At 40.9% G+C, this 16,298-nt stretch overlaps 1 protein-coding gene across 4 annotated transcripts in view; it reads right to left on the bottom strand.

Annotated features, from left to right (window-relative positions):
- COL28A1 (collagen type XXVIII alpha 1 chain) overlaps positions 1-16,298 on the bottom strand; it is a 175,576-nt gene that overhangs the window by 46,425 nt on the left and 112,853 nt on the right. The gene's annotated exons all lie outside the window — the stretch shown is intronic.

The raw sequence follows: 16,298 nt of genomic DNA, 5'->3' as shown, positions 1-16,298 counted from the left end.
ATCTACTTAAAACTTCATCATACCCTTCCCTCTTCCTTTCCCTGCTCTTGTTCTGGCTATGTCAGTTTTCATCTCCAAGCATACTATGTAATCTCCATTTTTATTATATTTGTTATCAATAGAATGCAATTCCTATGGAGTCAGGAATCTTTACCTCTTTTTTTTTTTTTTTTGATATATCACCCCAAGCATCTAGAACACAGCCTGTTATATTGCATGTGTTCATAAACATTTATTAAATGAATTGCTGAAATAAAATTATGCACAATTAGCCAGGACTTACTGATGGAATCAGTGTTCCTTATCTAAGGAGAAAGAATAGATGAATTTATATATAAACATGTATATTAATTTGTTTTCCTGATAGGCAAAACAAGAGTGAATTTTACTTTGAAAAGCATACTAGCATTTTTTGTCTCATGACCCTAGCAAAGAGTACATGTATATTATTAAGTACATACATATCAGGAAACATAGCAAATATGATGGCTTACTTTAAAAAAATCACAACAGTAAGGTAATTTAAGAAGACAGATGGAGAGCTATGGAAGATTAATTTCTTTCTAAAGCTGGTACAATAAACACAATGGAAACTATTAACTCATCAAATTTCTTCTTTCAAGACCAACAGAAGCCAGTTAGAGAACTTTCAAAAGACTAATATTCCAATGGATTAAAAATCTATTTTCTGCTTTGAAATTTAAGAGACGCCATTTAAAGGCTTAATTGCATACACCAAAAAAAGTCTTATGAAAGCTCACAGACTATGCCAATGAAAAGAAATTATAATGAATGTGTTAGTACTACTCTAAATATCATCTCTACAAATAAGAATTCACAGGAAAATCTGTCCATTCCCAAGGTTTAAACTTCCTGGTAAAAACCACAGTTGTGAAAATCTAACAAGTAGATAGCACCAGATATCTCATTTATTTTAAATTTATTAACCTAAGAGAATCATGGACAGTGTAAATACATTGCATAATTATTGGCTGATCTAGTGACAGGCAATGATATATTAAGGTTCCTCTAGCTTAAATAAAGATAATCTGAGTAGAACCTATATTTAAAGTAGGACCAATCAAGAACTTACTGAATACATATCTTATCACTGAAAAGAATCCACTGGACATACAAAGGAACCACCACACACATTGCCCTCAGGTTTATTTCCATCAGACAAGTAGATACATTTCTTTTGCATCCCATTTTAGCAATAGATAATTGATTATTACACATTCAAAAAGGTCAAATCCAGTTCTCCTAAGTAGCTGTTGACCTGTTAGGACAATCAGGTTTACCAGCCCATAAGAGTCAAGTAATCCCATTATGAAACACTAGAATCTAGAAAAGAATTAATCACTTCACAAGTTTAGTGCTCTTTTTACTGATAGAATTCAATAATTATTGAATTGTATATGTGAATGTATCTTTTTGTGGGTCAAAGAGCATGTTACAGGGAAGTTCTGACACCACCTGCCATGTAACCTACATATCTCTATTCACATATTCACTACTTTGGTCATTCATTGAAAAAATATTTGCTAAGTGCCTACAATATTGCAGACATCCTTCTAGGTGAGAGGAAATTAGAGACAGATGAAAGAAACACAGTCTTTGGTCTTATAGTTTCTTTTTATTTGAAGAAGACAGATAATTAACCAAGTAAATAAAGACAAATATTTTCTGATGATGAAAGTACTATGAAAACAGTAAAACAAGATAACAGAACAAAGGAGAATGGACTAGAGGTAATATAGTGTGGTGAAAAGGCAATAGTCAAAAATAAACTTGTACTAGGTGTGGCAGCCATGCCTGTACTCCCAGCAACTTAGACTGAGGCAGAATTGCAAGTTCAAGACTAGACTCGGAAAATTAGGAAAACCCTGTTTTAAAACAATAAAAATAAAAAGGACTTGGGATGTAGCTCAGTGGTAAAGTGCCCCTGGGTTCAATCCCCAGTTTAAATATATATATATATTTTATATAAGTATATGTTTATATACATTTATTTTATATATATTTTATATAAATGTATATATATTTTATATAAATATATGTTTATATACATTTATTTTATGTATATTTTATATAAATATATATATATATATTTAAACTTTGTTTCTTTCATATGTCTCTAACTTCCTAGCATCTAGGATATGTAGAATGACTGCAATATAGTGAGTACTTAGTAAATATTTGTCCCATATATTTTATTTAAATATATATGTATGTGTATATATATTCCTCATTCTCCTTTTCCTCCTGATTCCCTCTCTCAGAGGAGGAATCTTTTTCTGCCTCTGTTTCTCCTCATTCAGAGCTCTGGTCTTCTCATTGGATATCCTTAGGGCAAGGTGGACATCTGTTCTGGTATTGCTCTTGGGCCTATGATTCCCATCCTGACGACATGAAAATCCAGTTCTAAAGAATTGCTGTTGAAGAATTTTTTGAGATGAAGGGAAGATTATTAGGGGGTTATTGTATAGTCTGCCAGTTTAAGCCATAAATACTCATAAAACTTCATAATCTTTCCTTTGTTGGGGATTCTCTGATCCTGAACAGGTAACTTATTTCATTTCCTCTCACTTTTTATATTCAAAATGACAAATCATATCTGCAACTGCTAACAGTAAAAAGCTGACAGTCATAATGTTCTTCCAGGTTTGTAAGAACAATAAAAATGAGCTTGGATTGCAGACTCCTCACAGATTTGTCACAGAAGCTTGCTTACAAAGGAGTCCTCCCTTCCACAAGTCAACTGGGAGGGGATTCCATAAGCCTTTGAAATGTGTGACCTGTGCAGCAGTTGCTACAGCTTCATGTGAGACAGCTACAGATCCAGCCAGATCCCACTAGAACGTCAGTAAATCTAGCAAAAAAATCAGAAGGTCACTAACTCCAACCCTTGGATTCTGATGGAACTTCATTTGTAGAAAAATAATTGCTTTTTATGAAAAAAAAATATATAGATTGTTGGGAGGGGATTTTTTTAAATTTAGATTGTTGGCAGGGGGAAGACCTCACATATATGTCACATCTTGAAGTGTCAACTTTTAATTTCAAGATGCAAATTAAAATTTTGAGTGGCATTTGCTTTTTAAAGGCATTTGCTCAAATTTATATTTCCTCTTTCTAAAACCTGCCCTAACTTGTTTACTGCCATCACCTGGTTATTCAGGGAGGCTTGAGGAACAGTAGCTTTGGGTGACCTTGGCTTCCTAGGTCACTCGGACCTAGGAAGTTCTTATTTAATATCTCTGTGGTTTCCTACGTCACAGGATGGTGAGCCTTGAATAAAGTAGCGCATGGGATTTAGAGAGCATAATAAGGTTCTTGCTCTTTCTAGGAACTATAAACTTTGAAAGAAAAAGTCTGAAAATAAATACTAGTAAATTATTTCTGAACAATTGTTGATAGAGGTAAAAAATTAAATGTCTTTTATAAATTTTTAATAGTGAAATTCATGGAGTATAAAGAGAGTAACAGCACCTAATTTATCCATGTCTTTTATTCAGCTGAATTTTATGTGGATGATGTAACAAGAATGTAAAGGAATAAGTACATGGTGCCTCTATGTATTAGACAGACAGTGGGCAGGCAGGACAGGAGAGGAAATGAAGGAAGGAGAGGGAAAGAAAAGACCGGTTTAAACCAATGATTGTAATTTTAAATAATGTGCTATTATAGCATGATGAGTATACTCAAGTGAACTATTTCATATGATTTTCTAGCTTTTGGTGACATTTTCAATCTCTTTTTTAAGTATTCAGCATCAGCACATGGCATTGGACAATGTCTTGTCTTCTTCCTAAGCTGGTAGTTGTTTTGGCTTTTCTTTTGACATTGGAAAATCATGACAGACCCTGGAGGAGGGAACCATATTAACTTTGGGGAAAAAAAATGATTTCAAGATTTGTTTCTCCTTTTAGGATCACAGCAGTGTAAGGAGCATTGCAGAAGTTCAGCAAATCCGTAATGGCCATTGGTCATCGCATAGGGCCTTGTTCACAGAAAACAGGCATGAAAGATAAGCTGTTAATAACGACGATTAAAGCCCTGCTAAATTGCAAGCCTCAGGATATCATTCCAATTCTGATTTGGGGAATTGGCCACTAAAAAGGGAAAGTTTAATAATGAGTCTGAGAGGAGCATACCCTACCATAAGCCAGATGCAGGAATTAGAAAGAAAGCAAGTGAAGGGAAAAGGGTGGCGAAGAGAAGGGAAGATTGGGGAAGCATCCTTTCTCCTCACTAACTTCAAGGAATAAAACAACTTAGCTCAGAAGGAAAACGAAAGTGTGAACCAGCAAGTGAAAAACGCTCATGGTCTCAGGCCAGCCCCAGAATAACGCCAACTGCCCCCATGTGAGTCACATGGACCACTCTAAATACTGCACACCTAACTTTTTTGGGATTGCTTTATAATCCATATAATTGTATTCAGTTTGGTTTAAAAATGTAATGTGTAAAAGTATGGTGATGCCTTCAATATGCAAACCAGGTTTAGGGACATTTATGACCAGGATCGTCTTGTAGCCAGTGTCCCCTGCCACTGTCAGTTTTGGGCAGGCGTAGTCCCCAAGAATCCAACTATTTACAAGTCAGACCCCCTTCTGGGTTTTGACTTTTCTTTTTTTTTAGAATCGTGTTTTGTGTGGATTTTGAAAATTACAATAAAGGATAAGTATTAGAAGTTAATTCAAAGATGGTTTCAGCATAAGTATATGTACCATCTACACTATGCTGTTAACTACATTACTTATCATCTCTACATAATTTTTGAGGTGTATGCAAATTGAATGCAGTGATCATATTATTTCCAAGGTTGGTTCTGTTTTCTGTTTTTTGATGCGGTTGTTCATTTGTAGTCAGGAGGGGAGGAACTAATTCCAAGTTCAAATGATAAAGGGTCCTTATTCAATGCATGTGTGTGTGTATATGTTTCTCCCCAACTAATATTAACACCATCACATGGTAAGTTATGAGTTTAGAGACTAAAAAAAAAAAAAATCAATAGTTGCTTAACCTCTCTGTAGATATTTGCAACTCTGTACATATCAAACCTACCCCTGACTTTTTATAAGTGAGATTCTTCCCCTTATGTCAGTTTTTTCAAAGAATAAATCATTTCTCTTCGGACTTTAATGGTGGCAATTTTCTGTGCTGTAATAGATCCATTCTAACCACAAATCTAGTCAAAAGGATTCTGGAAACACTTTCAAAGCAATCAGGTCACAGATAGGAGCCAAACAGGAGGCTGACAGGTGGGCTCTGAGATTTCCACTACAGATTCCTGACATTCATGGAAACAGCCTTTTTTGGTGAAGGCACACCAGAATGAGCAAAACTACTTGATTTCATTAAAAAGAGATCTTGGACTTAACATTAACAGCTATTTCAGCCCAACTGAGAAAACCAAAAGAAATCTACCTAGGAAATTACATGAATCTTGAACACTGAGCGAAGAATCTTAGAGTTCTGAGTTCTGTCCTGAATTTCTGAATCAGAGCTTTGGCAGGAGAAGCCACTTTTAGGCTGTCCCCATGTTAGGTTGGCTCTGTAAGCTGGGCTGACCCATCCACCACCACACCCCTACTGACCTCAAGGCTATTGACCTCCCAAGTGATCCCCAAGGTCTCCAAGAACTCCCCGATTCCCCACATGAGTCTGAGTGCTGGCTCTGTCTCACAACTCTGTGCTCTTCATGCCAGCTTTGCACCCTCCCCTGAGGTCTGCCATCTCTTCCCAGTTTGTGAGCACAGTTCTCCCAGATGTCAGGCCCTCCTCTGACCCTGGCTTTGCCACCAACATGAGTGAGCATTTCCTCTTCCTTTCCTGGTCCTGCCAACCTTAAGCCTCCTCCAGCTCTTTGGCTGGCACTCAGTCTGCCTCAGATAATTTATAACTCGCCAGGTGCTCCTGATGATGCTTGAAACAAGATGATCAAGGCTCTAGGATTTTCTTTTGTAGAATAGGATATAAGAAAGGATGGGACCGAACTCAGTCCTTATAAGCTCAGGCATCTATTTCCCACAGTATCAGGAGAATGAGAGAGTATGCTGGAAGCTTCCATGGAGAGCACCCATGTTTTCTGTTCTCTTCTGGAAGCACCAATATACTTCAGAGCAACAAATAACTTTATATATTCCATCTTTTCTAGAAATGGTTTAAATTATGTGTGGCAGTAATTGTTAGCTCTTTACCAAACCATTGGTTCCTTTTCATCCTGGATACACAGACCACTTTTCCCAAGATCCTTTGCAATTAACTGTGGCCATGAAGCCATGCAATAAAATGTGAATGAGTAATATGTGCCTCCTCCTGGTCAAAAGGTGCACCCCTTCCACAGATGTTTTTTCTTCCTGCAGGGAGTACATGGTAAAGAGGCCCAGCTAAGGGAGGAGCTAGAAATGAAAGACAAGATTCCCTGAAATTTTATGTGGAAGAAAATTACCCATCAATCAGGAACCCACAGTGAACTCCTATGTGAGTCATTTTAATTTTGGGGTCTATGTGGCACTGGAGTCAGGACTACACTAGCTAATGCAATCAGTATATTGTGTTTAAGAATATTAAATCACTTGAATGTTAGAATCCTAAGTCTTCCTCTTAGTTCCATGAACTAGCAGAAAGGAAGGAAAACAGGAAGAATTATGTGAATAACTGCAAAGACTTACTATATACATAACCATGGATTAAGTATATTATGTATACTATTTTATTTGACTTTGATCATGCCTCACAACAACTTTAGGAGATGGTACTATTATTATCTGTTACTCAAGGTGGGAACTGAAGCAGAGATGCAATACTCAGAAAGTGGAGGGGCCATGATTCAAATCTGATGATTCCATAGCCCACGTTGTTGAGTAACCACCATTGAGTCCTAGACATTTCATACAATTTTATCTTCACAGCATCTTGTAAATGAGGCTTCCTTGTCCCATTTTAAAGATGAATAAGATGAGGTTTAATAAAAATAAATAGTTTCTCCAAGGTTATACAGCTATAAAGAATCCAACCAAGGTCTGAGCAGTTTTAAGGCTCTTTCTCTTCCACCATGGAGGTCAGAATATAGATACAAGACAAAGGTCATGTGGACTGAATTTCCTTACATTTATGGGTCCAGCTGTCCTGGAAGTTCATCTGCCAACTCTGGAACAGTGTGACCACCGAAATCATTACTATGTGTGCTCTGGAGACACCAGGGTTTCTGTCAGACAGTGTTCACTGGATTCCCCACTTTGTCATAGGGGTGAAGGAGGAGAAGGCCCTCATGGTGTTCAAGCAGATAGCGTGTGCCGTGCACCACTGCCCCGACAAGGGCATCCTGCACCTTGACCTGAAGCCCGACAACGTGGTGCTGGACACAGCAGGACGCAGCCTCAAACTCATCGACTTTGACCTGAGCGTCACCTTCACACCCAGGCAGAAGCTCAACACCTTCTGGGGCACGCTCCTCTACTGTGCCCCCCAGATGGTGCTGCGGCAAGAATTCGAGGGGCCTAGATGTCTTGAGCATGGGAATCACCTCACAGGGAGACACCCGTTCAAGCCCAGCACCTACCAACACCTGCTGAAGCTGATCCTGCGGTCCAGCTACGAACTCCCCAGCACCTTTCTGACGACGCCCACAGCCTCATCCAGCAGATGCTGACGGTCGACCTCGTGCAGAGGCCCAGCCTAGAGCAGGTAATGGGCCACCAGTGGCTGAGCCAAGGCGAACAACCTCCACCCGGTCCTGGTAGCAAGCTGCTCCCCAAACAACCCGACCCCGCCATCATGACCATCATGCTTAACATGGGTTTCCATCCCTATGATGCCTGGGTGTCCCTGGACAAGCAGAAATTCGATGAAGCCATGGTGACTTACCTCATCCTCTAGCATCAGGGACCCCAGGGGGCGGGCTGCTTGCTCCAGGCTAGCCCTGTGCGCCCTCGCGTGGTGGCGCCCCTCCCGCGCCAGGCGGATGCCCCCAGCGTTCACCCCAACAAGTGTGTCAGCCAGCCTGCCCTTCCTGTGCCCTGTGAGCAGCAGCAGCCTGAGGAGGCTAGGTCGGCGGGGCAGAAGGGCGCTGCCAGTGCCAGCATGCCCGCCATCCCTCTGCGCTTCTTCCATGGGGACACCGCCCCTCCCAGCCCAGCCTCTGGGGGAGGCCCTGTGCCCCGCAGGCCCGAGCACCCTGGACTCAGCCCCTACATGATCCTCAGCAGGTGGGTGGCAGAAGGCCCCAACTTCTCCTCCCAGGGTCCCTCCTCAGGCCAATCCTCTGACAGCCGCAGGGGCTGGAAGCGGGTCACTAGGAAGATCATCACCTGCTTTCGAAAATTCTGCTGCTGTGTGCCCTGCATCCGCTAGCCTGCCTCCACAAGGAGAGAGGCACTTGTGCAAGGAGGCCACAGACGCTCTAGGTCTCCACACAGAGTGACTCCAGGGGACGTGCCCTGATGGGACAGACAGACCAACGGACAGTCAGAAGTCCCCAAGCTCCAAGCATCCTGACCCGATGAAGTGGTCACCCATCAGGATTGAATTCAAAGAGCTTCAGGCATGAGGTGCGTCAACTGGCCCCAGCCTCCCCACGCGGATTCCAGCCAAGAGCGCGCCTGCATCCGCCACGGCTCTCCTCTGCCCCCACCTGCCACTGACTTCAGAGACTCTACGCCCAGGACACTTCCCCCTACCCTGCTCCTCCCTGACCTTCCTCCTGGGCTTCTGGGATGGCAGAGATGGTTCCCAATGAATTTCTCTTTCTCACCAATTGTATAATAAAATTGATGTTCCAAAGATTGTTTTTGTTTTGCTTTTTTTTTTCTGTGAGAAACAGGAATTTATTAAAACCATCTCTGTGATTCCAGAAATATGGAGGAAAGGACAGAGAAGAGTAGGGTGGGAGGAGGTGGGGATGTGTCCCAAGGAAAACAGTCTCTAATATCTCTTCCAGGTGGGGTGGTGGAGCCCCTTGTCTCTAGGTGATTCCAGATGGTCTCATGACTGGAATTCACCAGAAGGCCACACTTGCATGGCTCCCTGCCGCAGCTGTTCCACATACATGATAGACCATGAGAAGAAGCATGAGTTAATCATTCCGAGGTATATACATTTCTCTAAACATCACAGTTATGATGTGTCAATTGAAAATGACATCAATAAAATCTTAAGTAAAAATAAAATGCCAGACTGTCTCACCTCCTTGGTGTGGCTGTAACTCAGCCGTTCACTTTCATTGAACCTCTGTTTCTGAGTTCAGGTCCTGTCTTTTGGGCTGGCCCATAGCAATGTATTTGGAGAATACAGTTAGCAATCTTCCTGGTCACTCCCTTCTGGTCCTTGCTGTGTTAGGGGCAAGGGCTGCAGTTCCATTATGGGATTCTTGGTGGAGGAGCTTTCTTCTGATGATGTACCCTGGGAGGACTTCCTGCTCTCTGCCACCCACCCACTACTGCTCATCCAGGGGCTGCTAGGGCATGCTGGGAAGTATGCTGGGAGTGAGGGTCCTTGACTTGTAGGCTACAGAGAAGAATAGCAGGCAGACCAGCTCTTCTGCTGCCCTTCTGCCCTGAAGGCTTGTTATTCTCAGACAGCTGATGCTCATGGGACAAGAAGGGGAAGGAGCGAAGGAAAGACTCACTGGCACTCTTCTTTGGATGGAAAGTGAAGTTGGGGTGGGGGATGGGCAAGGCCCAGCCTCTGGATGCACACGCTTAACTTGGACTGTGCAATCTGTCCCCTGGGTTGTCTGGTGCTGGAGCATCAGATATGTAGCCATTGCCTTATCAAACTTTCTGGTTACCAAGGATACCCATGTATCACATGAGTTGTAACCCATATCAAATATGACCCTATCAGTGGGTCCAGGTGGTTGGGGAATGGTTCACTAGAGTGATTTGGGGAATATTCCTCACCCATGGGGCTCAGCCATGGGTGCCCCATGATTTGGTCTCTGTGTGGGGTACACAGTCAGGATCTGCATAATCAGACTTCCTTCTTTGGTGGACAGGTGAGAGGAAATGCCATATCTTGGGTGTAGGACCTGCTCCCCCAGGTGCGCTGCAGTGATTCTGTTACATGGGAGGCACCCCATGAGCATGAGGTACAGGAGGACACCCAGGTTCCAGACAGCCACTGTAACACTGTTCTGTTCTTCCCATGGGTCGAGTTCTGGGGCACCGTGTGGGAGAGTGCCAAAGAACATGTCCAGCTTTTGTTGGGCAGTGAACCTGCAAACCAGGCAGAAGTCGCAGAGTTTAATGTTGCCTCTAGCATCCACCAGGATGTTCTCTGGCCTCAGATCTCTGTGTGGGATGCCCTGCTTGTGGAAGTTGTGTACAGTGCATGTGATCTCTAGAACACTTTCTGGGCCCCCTCCACCTGCTTGCCAATGGCCTCTGGGATGTGGCACAGCAGCTTCCCCTCACTCGCATGCTCCATCACAATGTGGACATTATCAAGGGCTTCAACAATGCAAAACAACTTGATTCCATTTGGGTGTTCAATGGTCTTCATTATATCCACTTCAGATATAATGTGGGCTATGTTCCACTCTACCTATGGCAGGACTAACACTGCCCCCTTGGACCCTGTGAGGACCTGTCAGGCCAGTTTCACCTGAACAAAACTGCCCTCCCACATGTCCCTTAAAACCCAGTAGTGACATGTGAGTGCATCCCTAAAGGAGAAGCTGGCGGAGAGACCCTACTATACTCTCATAACCTTGCTACTTTGACTATTCTTACTATGCATCCTAAGCAGCAACACCAAGAATGCTAGACAAAAATAATAACAAAAAGTCTGCAAAAATAAAAAATAAATAAATCAACCAACCAAACAAAAAAACCCGCCAAATCAAAAGACCAGAACCAGAACCACCAAACTACCAAATGAGCTAACTATCTGTTAGTCCAACAGTCAGCACCAAGAGCTCCCTGTTCTTGTGAACCAAAACCCAGCCATAACTAAGGGCTTGTATAGCTGGTGTTTGAAATTCCCCCTTGGTGGCTACTTTCGAGGTCAGAGCAAGAAATGGTTCAGTTTTGGTTGCAGGTAATCCACAGTGATTGTCTCACTTTTTGGCTTCCAGGACTGTTTACACTTTAATAATAAGGATGTGAAAGGACTCCAGAAGATTTTTGCCTTGGTGGACTATGGAGAAAGATAATTACTTGTTTAGAAATTAAAACCTGTAGGATACGTCAGTTCCATTTTGAGTCTGAAAATCTGTAATAACTTTTGGCTTTTAAAGATCTCATTGTGTTTACACTTGAGGTATTCAATTCCTTTTCCATTCACCTTGGAATGATTGGTGTCAAAAGGATGGTAGCACTTCATTCACATGATGATACTATAACAAAATGCTCTGTTCCCTATGTCATTGCAGGGCATGTTATTAATATCTATGGGGCTGAGAGGAAGGGAGATTTCATCATAATTTTTCCATAAGGTCCTCATCAGATTTCTCATCAGAAACCTTGGAACCCAGAAGGTAGTGGCTTGGTCTATTCATAGCCAGGAAGAACAAACTTGTCGGCCAAGAATCCTATGGTTAGCAAGTGTCTTCCATAGGGGAGGAAATGGAGGCATCCCCAGATGCCTTGGTCCCTTCATGCTGTTATATCAAAATACTTTAGACTAGGTAATTTTTAGCAATAGAAACTGAATTCTCCCAGTTCTGGTGTCTGACAAGTCTAAAGTCACAGAGCCGGGATATTTGGTGTGTAGTGAGGGCTCACTTTCTGCTTCTAACATTGAACCTTGTTGCCATGTCCCCACATGGTGGAAGGGGCAGAGGATTGAACTCACTTCCAAAAATCCTTTCCATTCTCTCTTCCTTTTGTGCTACTAGTTATTGAAAGCAGCACGTCATGTGTGCTAAGCACGCACTGTACCATTGAGCTACGTCACTAGCTCTTTTTGTTTTGACACAGGGTCTCACTAAACCACCTCTGCTGGCCTTGAATTTGCAATCCTCCCAAGTCAGTCTCACAAGTCACAAGGATTATAGGAGGTTACCACCATGCCCAGCATAAGAACTGTGTGTGTGTGTGTGTGTGTGTGTGTGTGTGTGTGTGTGTGTGTGTGTGTGATGGTTGCTGAGGATGGAACTAGAGGCTTGTACATGCTAGACAAGGGCTATTTTTTTTATGGCTGTACACAATGTAGATTCACACCATTCTTGTAATCATACATATATATACAGTAATACTGTCTGTTTCATTCTAATATCTTTCCATCCCCCGCCCCCTCCCACCCCACTTTCCTCTACACCATCCAAAGTTCCTTCATTCTTCTCATCCCCCCTCTGACACCCACTATATATTGTCATCCACCTATCAGAGAAGACATTTGGCCTTTGGTTTTTTGGGTTTGGCCTATTTCACTTAGCATGATATTTTCCAACTTCATCCATTTACCAGCAAATGCCATAATTTTCTTCTTTATGGAAGAGTAATATTCCACTGTGTATATATACCACAGTTTCTTTAATCATTCATCAATTGAAGGGCATCTCAGTTGGTTCCACAATCTAGTTATTGTGAATTGAGTTGCTATGAACACTCTAGTATGCTGATTTTAAGTCCTTTGGGTATAAGTGGAGGAGTGGGATAGTTGGGTCAAATGGTAGGTTCATTCCAAATTTTCTGAAGAATCTCCATACTGCTTTCCAGAGTGGCTGCACCACTTTGCAAATCCACCAGCAATGTACAAGTGTGCCTTTGTCCCCACATCCACGCCAACACTTATTATTGCTTGTGTTCTTGATAATAGCCATTCTAATTAGAGCTAGATGAAATCTTAGGGTGGTTTTAATTTGCATTTCTCTAATTACTAGGGATGATGAGCACTTTTTCATATACTTGTTGATCACCTGTATATTTTCTTCTGTGAAGTGTCTGCCCAGTTCCTTAGCCCATTTATTGATTGGGTTCTTTGTATTTTGGGTGTAAAGAGTTTTAAGTTCTTCATAAACTTTGGAGATTAGTGCTCTGTCTGAAGTGTGTGTGGAAAAGATTTTCTCCCACCCTGTAGGCTCTCTTTTCACATTATTGATTGTTTCCTTTGCTGAGAAAAAGTTTTTTTAGTTTGAATCTATCCCATTTATTGATTCTTGCTTTTATTTCTTGTGCTATGGGGGTCTTGTTAAGGAAGTCTGGTCCTAAGCCAACATGATGGAGATTCGGGCCTACTTTTTCTTCTATTTGGTAAAGGGTCTTAGGTCTAATTCCTAGATCCTTGATCCATTTTGAGTTGAGTTTTGTACAGGGTGAGAGATAGGGGTTTAATTTCATTTTACTGCATATGAATTTCCAGTTTTGCCAGCATCATTTGTTGAAGAGGCTATCTTTTCTCCATTGTAAGTTTTTGGCACCTTTGTCTAGTATGAGATAACTGTACTTATGTGGGTATGTCTCCATGTCTTCTATCCTGCCCATTGGTCTGTCTATTTTGGTGCCAATACCAGGCCGTTTTTGTTACTATTGCTCTATAGTAGAGTTTAAGGTCTGGTATTGTGATACCTCCTGCATTACTCTTCCTGCTCAGGATTGCTTTCGCTATTCTGGGTCTTTAGTTCTTCCAGATTAATTGCATGATTGCTTTCTCTATTTCTATGAGAAATGTCATAGGGATTTTAACTGGAATTGCATTAAATCTGTATAGCAACTTTGGAAGTATGGCCATTTTGATAATATTAATTCTTCTTATCCAAGAACATGGGAGTTTTTCCCATCTTCTAAGGTCTTCTTCAATTTCTTTCTTTAATATTCTGTAGTTTTCATTGTAGAGATCTTTCACCTCTTTGGTTAGATTGATTCCTAAGTTTGTTTGTTTGAGGCTATTGTGCACAGAGTTGTTTTCCTCATTTCCATTTCAGATGTTTCATCGCTTATGAATAAAAATGCTTTAGATTTATACGTGTCAATTTTATATCTTGCTATTTTGCTGAATTCATTTATGAGATCTAGAATTTTTTGGTGGAGTTTTTTGGATTCTCTAAATATAGAATCATGTCATTGGCAAATAGTGACAGCTTGAGTTCTTCTTCTCCTATTCATATCCCTTTAATTTCTTTGGTCTGTCTAATTGCTCTGGCTAGTATTTCAAGGATGATGTTGCATAGAAGTGGTGAAAGAGGCATCCCTGTCTTGTTCCAGTTTTTAAAGGGAACGCTTTCAGTTTTTCTCCATTAAGAATGATGTTGGCTGTGGGCTTAGCATAAATAGCCTTTACAATATTGAGGTATATTCCTACTATTCCTATTTTTTCTACTGTTTTGAGCATGAGGGGGTGCTGTATTTTGTTGAACACTTTCTCTGCGTCAGTTGAAATAATCATATGATTCTTAACCTGAAGTCTATTGATGTGATGAATTACATTTATTGATTTCCAGATGTTGAACCAATCTTGCATTCCCAGGATGAACCCCAGTTGATCATGGTGCACTATCTTCTTAATATGTTTTTGTATGCAATTTTCCAGAATTTTATTAAGGATTTTTGTGTCTGAATTCATCAGAGATATCAGTCTAAAATTTTCTTTCCTTGATGTGTGTCTTTGTCTGATTTGGGTATAAGGATGATACTAACTTCATGGAATGAGTTTGGAAGGGTTTCCTCCTTTTCTATTTCATGGAACACTTTGAGGAGCATTGGTATTAGTACTTCTTTGAAAGTCTTGTAGAACTCAGCTGAGAATCCATCTGGTGCTGGGCTTTTCTTGGTTGGTAGGCTTTTGATGACTTCATCTATTTCATTGTTTGAAATCGATCTGTTTAAATTGTGTATGTCCTCCTGGTTCAGTTTGGGAGGATCATATGTCTCTAGAAATTTGTTGATGTCTTCGATATTTTCTATTTTGTTGGAGTATAGACTTTCAAAGTAGTTTCTCATTATGTTATATATTTCAGTGGTGTCTGTCATGATATTTCCTAAGGACTAAGTTCTTATCTTTTCACTTAACCTTTTATGCCAGCATTTAGTCTATCTATGTAACACAGATGGTGTTCAGTCAGCTGGTTGGGTGGTTGCAATGACAGAACCAATATTCCAGCAACAAAACCAGGTGGGTACAGAATAAAAGTAGGCCCGAGTTTCATTGATTCAAAAAGTCTTTGGAAAATTGTAGGAAATATATCAACAAACGTAAGGAATGAAATTTTACTGGTTATGTAGTCTTAACATGACTAAGAGGAATGCCGCCAACTCTTTTCCAGTTTCCTCCCTTTAGCAGTTATGGTCTAACCAAGAGTCAGGAGATGAGGTAGGAGTCCTGAGGGAAAAACTTCTGCCTGCTGCCAGCTAGCACCAGGCAATCCAACATGTCTTGAAAGGTTTTATGAGTCAGCCTTGGTCAAGTAGCATCAGGTCACAGCCCTACGTGGAGAAAAAGCTTATCTCATCTCTGATAGGACTGGATATGTGATGTGGCAGTTTTTACTTCGGTTCTCTTCTTAAGATGCTGGGCTTCATGACCTAGTTTCATTCAGATGGATTTGAACGTGGCATAAACTGGAGGGCATAAGAAAGGCGCCCCCAGCCAGATGAGTCATGGTTGGTGAAGACTGACTTAATGCAAGCAACCCAAGGTGCTTCAATGTGAATTAAAAAAAAAAAAAAATTGTTCCCAGAAAATAGAAGGGGAAAAAATTACCACCAGATTTAAAGAGGTAGAGGTACATGAACTAAGAGCACATGTAAGCTGAGCTCATGTTGGTGGCAAGCCCAGGGCTCTGACACATTTGTTTTCTACACAAATTCATACAAAATCTTATATAGGGTGTTAACCTCTTTTAACTGTAGAATTTAAGGATTAAGTATGAGAGTGATATTGTTTATAGGAAGCAGCCTTTTTGCTTTATTTTCCAGTGCTTATATGCTATCAACAACATGCTGCCTGGTGTTTGCTTAGATACTTAGTCTGACAGATGAACAACTGTTATTTAAAAGACCTGCCATGGAAACCCTAGACATTGTGTGATGAATTGTAAGATTTAACACAGATTCAGTGAGTTTTGCTCTTGATTTAGCTCACTCTCTCTACACAGGAATAGGTAGTTTAATTCCATCACAGGATTTTCACATTTATTATCTTAGGTTCCTGCTGTCTCCTATTTACTAAACATTCTGCTACTTGGTAGAGTCTGTTTTGAATGTTTTCACTTTTTTAGAGTCAATCTCAATTATCCAGAGTTATCAATTATCAATTACCCACTCCCAAAGTTTTTGCGTGGTAATAAATAAATACCAAATTTATTGCAGGGAATGGGACAGTTGAAAAACAAAACCAATATATTAGAAGTG

The sequence above is a fragment of the Sciurus vulgaris genome, assembly GCF_902686455.1.
Source record: "Sciurus vulgaris genome assembly, chromosome: 8".
NCBI classification, from domain to species: domain Eukaryota; kingdom Metazoa; phylum Chordata; class Mammalia; order Rodentia; family Sciuridae; genus Sciurus; species Sciurus vulgaris.
The sequence above is the reverse complement of the archived record's forward strand: the minus strand, read 5'-3'. Positions and strand labels throughout refer to the sequence as shown.